The sequence below is a fragment of the Bison bison genome, unplaced genomic scaffold (assembly GCF_000754665.1).
Source record: "Bison bison bison isolate TAMUID 2011002044 unplaced genomic scaffold, Bison_UMD1.0 scf7180017864456, whole genome shotgun sequence".
Classification (NCBI taxonomy): Eukaryota; Metazoa; Chordata; class Mammalia; order Artiodactyla; family Bovidae; genus Bison; species Bison bison.
This window is the reverse complement of record NW_011495018.1, coordinates 2,163,094-2,169,289: the sequence shown is the minus strand read 5'-3', so window position 1 is coordinate 2,169,289 and position 6,196 is coordinate 2,163,094. Positions and strand designations below refer to the sequence as shown.

The window sequence follows — 6,196 nt, the reverse complement described above, 5'->3', positions numbered from 1 at the left end:
GAGGGTGCCGGCCATCCACTCTGGCACCAGGGCCCCGCGTGCATTTTGAGCATTTTCTAGCCGAGCAACTTCCAGTGAAGGCATTACAGAGGGATATTTTTCATTTGTTTTTGTTTTTAAAGGGAAAGGGAAATGAGTGATTCAGAAACAAGCAAAATATGAAAGAGCTGCCCTATTACCTGCTCCCCCCGCCCCTGCATCCAGGCCTCTGCACCGAATTGTTTGCAAACCCACTCCATGTATTCGGCTGACAGATACTACTGACTTCTCTGAATCAACAGTTCTGCAAACAGTTTTCTCCGGCTTCTACAATCTAATGAACGCTAGTTACCCCCAAGTCTGAGGAGCTTATAAAATACAACCGAGAAAACCCATAACACATAAAATTCCTCTGCTTATTTTTCTAAATTATAGCCATATTTTTATTTGAAAGCATTAATAATACCAGCATAATGTCTCATTATATAGAGTTTTGACCACAAACATTTTTGGGAGATTTGCTCTGAAGATAAACAAACAAGAGGCACTTGTGTGCCGGCGCAGTGACGGAGTGAATGGTTTTCATTTTCTCCGAGTGTAAGCTCCAGAAGCTTTGCCAAGTACAGGTTAAGCTCCTTGAGTTTTCACTTCCTGTACCCCGACTTGTCAATCACTTCCTGTCTGCAACGACAATTTCCATCATTAGAACTGGGGATTTTTATCTCCTGCAACGTGCCTCCCATTGCCACTGTGAGTTTGAATTCTCATCAATTATTCACCACCTTTGAAAGGTAACCGAAAGTCACCTCATCCACGGGCACCGCCTCTCTTCGGCCAGGGTCCCCGTCCTCCCTGGGGCGCCCCTAAATGCTCTGACAAGGCCAGCCTCTCCCGCTTTCTTCACAGCACGAGAAGGCCTCTGGCCAGCCCCAATTATCTTCTGGTGCACAGAGAGTAATTATTTGCTTCCTGTAAGCATGCGTAACAGAACCCGGAGTTTGGACGGCTTTCCATAAGGTAATCCAATTCATCCAAACCATCCTAACACAATTACAGGCACTGGCGATATCTTTGCTTTTCACCTGATAAGCCTGCCACAGAGGCGCGGGATGGCTTGCGTCAACATACCTCCTGGACTATAGCTTCTGACAGCCCTGGGCCAGCCCCTCCCCTCGCCCCTGTATCTTCCTACCGGCTCCCGGCAGGCAGCTTCTCCCTGCACAGGCACACAAGCATCAGGGCTGTTTCAGAGTGTTGCGGAAGTCATGATGGGTGTGTGGCTGGTTTTAAAACCCGGCCTTCGGCGGGCCTGGCTGTGGAGTCCTCAGCCAAGCCAGGCGGCCATAAATCTCTGCAGGCCTCCTGGGCCTTGACCAGAGATGCAGGCTCTGGGCCTGGCGGTGGCTGCCCCAGCCGTGGCCGGCGAGTGCATGCTGGCATACGGTGGCGGGCAGCCTCAGACCTAGCGTGTGTGATGTCAACTCTCTAATCTCTGGGCTTCCAGGGAGAAAACACACAAAGTGGGGACTGTTCCCGGTGTCTCCCCGTTGCAATGAAAGCATGTCATTGTGGCTCAATAATGCGGCTCTTCCTTTTCTGTTTATTTTCAGAAGTTTATGGGGGAAAAAAAATGTTTAAAGGCTGAATGAGCACGCTGAACTTTTTGCCTCTCTCCACTAGCGTGCCAGGGAATAAAACAGCCATTCACACCTGAGCACCGAGAAGCCAAATGGGGCCGGTGCCAGGCAAAGTCAGATTCTTTGTAGCCACGTCGGCTCATCCAAAGTGTTTTCACCTTGCCAAATTTCTAGCCAATATTTTTCCTTCGCTGAAGCTCCAATGTATTAAAACAGATCCTGGACCAAAGAGCGTCTCAAACACACAGCCAAGACCCAGAGAAGGACTCGAGGATCCCAAGCCTGCCGCCTGATAATTATATTCACATCCTTCAGAAAACCGAGGAGGAGAAATTAACACCAAACTATAGTGTTTTCATTGCCTTATGCAGATGAAATGACAAGTTGTCGTTTAAGAAGTTAATAAACAGTCTCCGTTTTGCAGGTTATCCAAATGCTACTGCCTAGAAAACCTTGGATCCCTAAATGATGTGTAATTAAAATTATTTTTAAAATCCTCCTTGACAGGCCGGGGCTTAGCCAAAATGTAAATGACATTAAAGAAGACAATGAATTTAATTTTATTTAATGTCCCTTTTTGCAGATCCTCATTTACATAGCATTTTTAACAAAAGCGTTGACCTTATAAATGCTGGCATTTGTACAGCTCCCTCGGAGTTGGATTTAATCACGCTCGTGCAAAGCCATGAGGGAGGGAGCCTTAAGTTCTCCGCTTGGAGATGGAGAAGGAATAAAAACATTGGGACTGGTCAAATGTTTATCCTCCCCGCTTCTGAAAACAGCCTGACAAGAAGATGTAAGGGGCTAGGGAATAGCCCGGTGCTGTTTGTAAGGCTTGGTAATAATCATACATAATCGTTTGGAAATATAGCTAATAAAAAATATAATGAGTGTTCAGCAAAATCGGCATTAGGCCCAAATTACATGATATTAATACTTGAACAGGTGCAGAAAGGCGCTTTAAATGAGGTAAATGAATAAAATGTCCCAGAGCACAACTGTGTGTGCTGACAAAAAGTCAATGCCATGAATAATTCAGCGAGGACCGCTGCCAGCAGAGGTCGGCTCTCTTTGACCTTTGTGACAGGAAGTGAAAGGAAACACTGTTGACTAAGAAAAAAGAGAGGGAGAGAGAGAGAAAGAAAGAAAACCTCCAGTCGGGTCTTCGGCTACCGTTCTGCCATCCCTTTAAAGGTGTAAACTTAAAACTTGTAAATGGATCAGAGGCAGGCTCTGGAGGGCTGCTGGACGGTGGGGGAAGTTGAACGCGCGGCCAGTTAGCGCGACCGACGAAAGACCATGTGAAATCGCAGACAATGAGAGGTTAAGTCAATAATATTTCTCTACAGCCCAGTGTCAATTATGTATAAAAAAATCTGAGGTCAGCTGAAAAGTATTTTCAGAGCCCACAGGGTTGAAATTTTGTAACAGCTGTTAAATATGACAAAACTCCCCCCACCCCCTTCAAACTAAAGCTATTCCAAACTCTGTATGAAAGAAAATGGGATAAACAGATGTCTGGCTTCCAGACAGGAAAGTAGGACAGACTTGGAATGATAAGTCTCGCAAACTCCATAGGCCCACGCCAGATTTACCGGGGAGGGGGCACTGCCCGCCTCAGAGATGCCAGCGAGCGGGGCGTCGGAGACGACACCATCTGGACCCGCCCCGCGCCCCTGCCGCCCCCGACCGGCCTCTCCACCTGGCAACAGCTGGACCAGCACCTCTGGTCCAGTGCAGTCCGGCCCAGGAGGGGTGGCAGCCGCATGGACCCTCCCCGGCGCTCGCAGAGGGTCCAGGAGACACCGGGGTGGCACGGGAGGAGGGCGAGAGGCAGAGCGTGGTTCTGGTTTAGCAGCTACACCAACATCCTGTAATCATTCACAGGCCTTGGAATGTACGGCTGAAACAGGAGAGATTTATCTGCTCATAGTTGGGATCTGCGGACAATGGGTGTTCCTAATGAAGACCATCTGCTTTTGTGTTTTCCCAGAAAACATTATTCCATGAGGAAAATGATACTCCCACCCTTTTCAGCAATACCCTAAAAAAAACTGTGTGTATAGTATACACACGGGTACATCCATAAATGCGGGTATGCGTGCATGGGTGTGCACACACACACATATACACACGTGTGGGTGTGTGCATGGGTGTGCACACATGCATATACACGTGTGAGGCTGTGTACATGGATGTGCAAGTGTGCGCGCGCGCACACACACACGTGCCTTTCCCTCCCTGCATCTGGCTCTCTGCACCTCACCACCATCTACCACAGCTGCTGCTTCTGCAGCATCTCGTTTTGACTTTACAATGCTATGTTTCGCCTTTACTCTATCAGTCGTTACATTGTTTCAAACACACCCCCCCATATAACTGTTATTTGTGAAGCTATAAAAAAAAGGCACTGTTTTACAAGGAAAAATACAGTTAACGTAAGTGAAACCTTCACCATAAATTATAAGGGTTTTGTAATGTAAAATATCCTCATTCCCACCCCACTCTTTTTTACAGAGAGGTCTTCCATGCTGCTCGTGAGGATTTAATGCTTCTAAAAGATAACTAAACCGAATTGTGTAATTAATTGACTTAAGGCATCAGAGTCTATAGAACGTGATTTCCCTGCCAGAGCACGAAGCCCATTCTCTGCTCTCGTAACACAGACAAGCAGTCTCAACGAGCCGGAAGAGGCTCGGTGTGGGTTAGAACGAATGTGGGCCCATTGATCTCAATTCAGGTTGGAATTATTGGTTTATATCCTGAGGACAAATATGCCTTATCTGGTCAGAACCTGCTAAATGTATCCAAAGGCCACGAGGAGCCGGCAGAGCGCACTGTATATAATTCTTTTTTAAGCCAACTAACCAAGTGATGACATCGCTGACGGGGACCTGTAGACTGACTCACCGACCTGATGGGGTATTTTATTCTGCAATACTCAAGAGGAAGCCCAGGCTAGAAACTCAACATGAGCAACTAATTTCAGGAGGCAACACACACGCCACAGAAATGATTATCATTATGAAACTGAAACGCATCTCAGTTGCAAAAGACTACATCACTCTGAAGGTATTTCCCTCCTATTGGCATTTTTCTTTCTCTGATTAACACAAGTTGCCCTGGTGAACACTAAACTCTTCGTTTTCTGCCCCCTAGAAATACGCCTTAAACTGGAGACTGTGCCAATACTACAATCATTTCACAAAGATTTACATCAAGCAACAAAATGCAAACAGTATTTGTCATGATGAGTGACAGGTCTCTGAAGAATGCTAAAAATATACATTCTATTCGTCATTACATACAGCTATCCTTACCTTAAAATCCCTACCATGGAAGGTGATTAAAATTCCTATAAAATTGTCATATCTTGGAATTTAGAAGCACAGCAGATTTTTCATCAATAATTAAGACCTCCAAAGCATTTATGCCTGGCGTAAATGGAGCTGCAATCCTCCTTATTCAAATAAACTTGGTAAATCCATTAGCCAAATGTTTTTACATTTTTCGCCTCCTCTCATGCTTCCAGAATATCAAATGATCACATACCTCTCTTAGGTTAGAGAGGTATCAGTAATCTCCGCACATATTTTAATTAACCAAATATAAGACAGCGTTTACTCAGACAAGAATCGAAGAGAACATTTCTGCATATCTAAGGAAGTTGTTTCCATCATGTGATAAAAACAGTATCAAGAGTCATTCAGTATCAACAGTCGATAAGTGATTGAACGTCGCATAAACCAAAAGCGATCTTGAGGGAAACACGCAGCACCCAAACTGCTAGTTGGGTCAGCATGGCTACTTCATTACCATGCCACGCTAAAACCTCACGAGTTAAAAACAAGTCATCTTTTCATAATGTATAAACAACACAAATTGAGGAAAACTCAGAAGATGAAACCCTTTACCATCCTGCATCCGAGCACACACGCACTGCCCTTTCAAGCATCTTATACTCAGACAAGATTCCAATAGCTGCTCAAATACTTTCTGCCATTCAAAAAACTAAAATAAATTCAGTTACAACACTCCAAGGCCGTATAATTTCCATAGCCACAGCACTGAAAACAAATATAATCACATTGATTTTTGTAGTTCGAGTCCTGTATAGGGTTGGACTTCTTCTCAGTTGCCTGAGTGACGGCCACAACTGGTCAACCCTATTTGATTACTAATAAGAGAGCTGTCCCTTCTGTCAGATACCGAACATTCTCCACTAAGCAAACAGCTATTCCAGCTAGTTAAACATTAGCATTGCTCTCCACTGGTGGCGCATATTTCTTTAGGCTTAACTCATAGAGTTTTCCGGGTTTAATTTTTCAGACACTGGACAGCAAAGTTCATGATCAAAAGATAACTTTGTAATGAAAGCTGCTGAAATTCAACCCCTCTTCAAAACAGTCTGAACCTCTGCTTCACAAAACTGGTGTCATATGTACACATCTAACATCTATCCAACTTGGGTACCAGTTTCAAAATCTGCAGTCACTCACACACTGGGCCTTTCGCTGTCACCCACTGTTGGGAAGGAAGAAATCCTCCTCCCCCCGCCCAGGTCACCGAAACCCCGGTGA

At 45.2% G+C, this 6,196-nt stretch overlaps 1 protein-coding gene across 1 annotated transcript in view; it reads right to left on the bottom strand.

The window, feature by feature from the left end:
- Positions 1-6,196, bottom strand: part of EBF3 (early B-cell factor 3) — a gene marked incomplete at its 5' end in the record, with an annotated part of 118,608 nt that overhangs the window by 105,499 nt on the left and 6,913 nt on the right. The window lies entirely within an intron of this gene.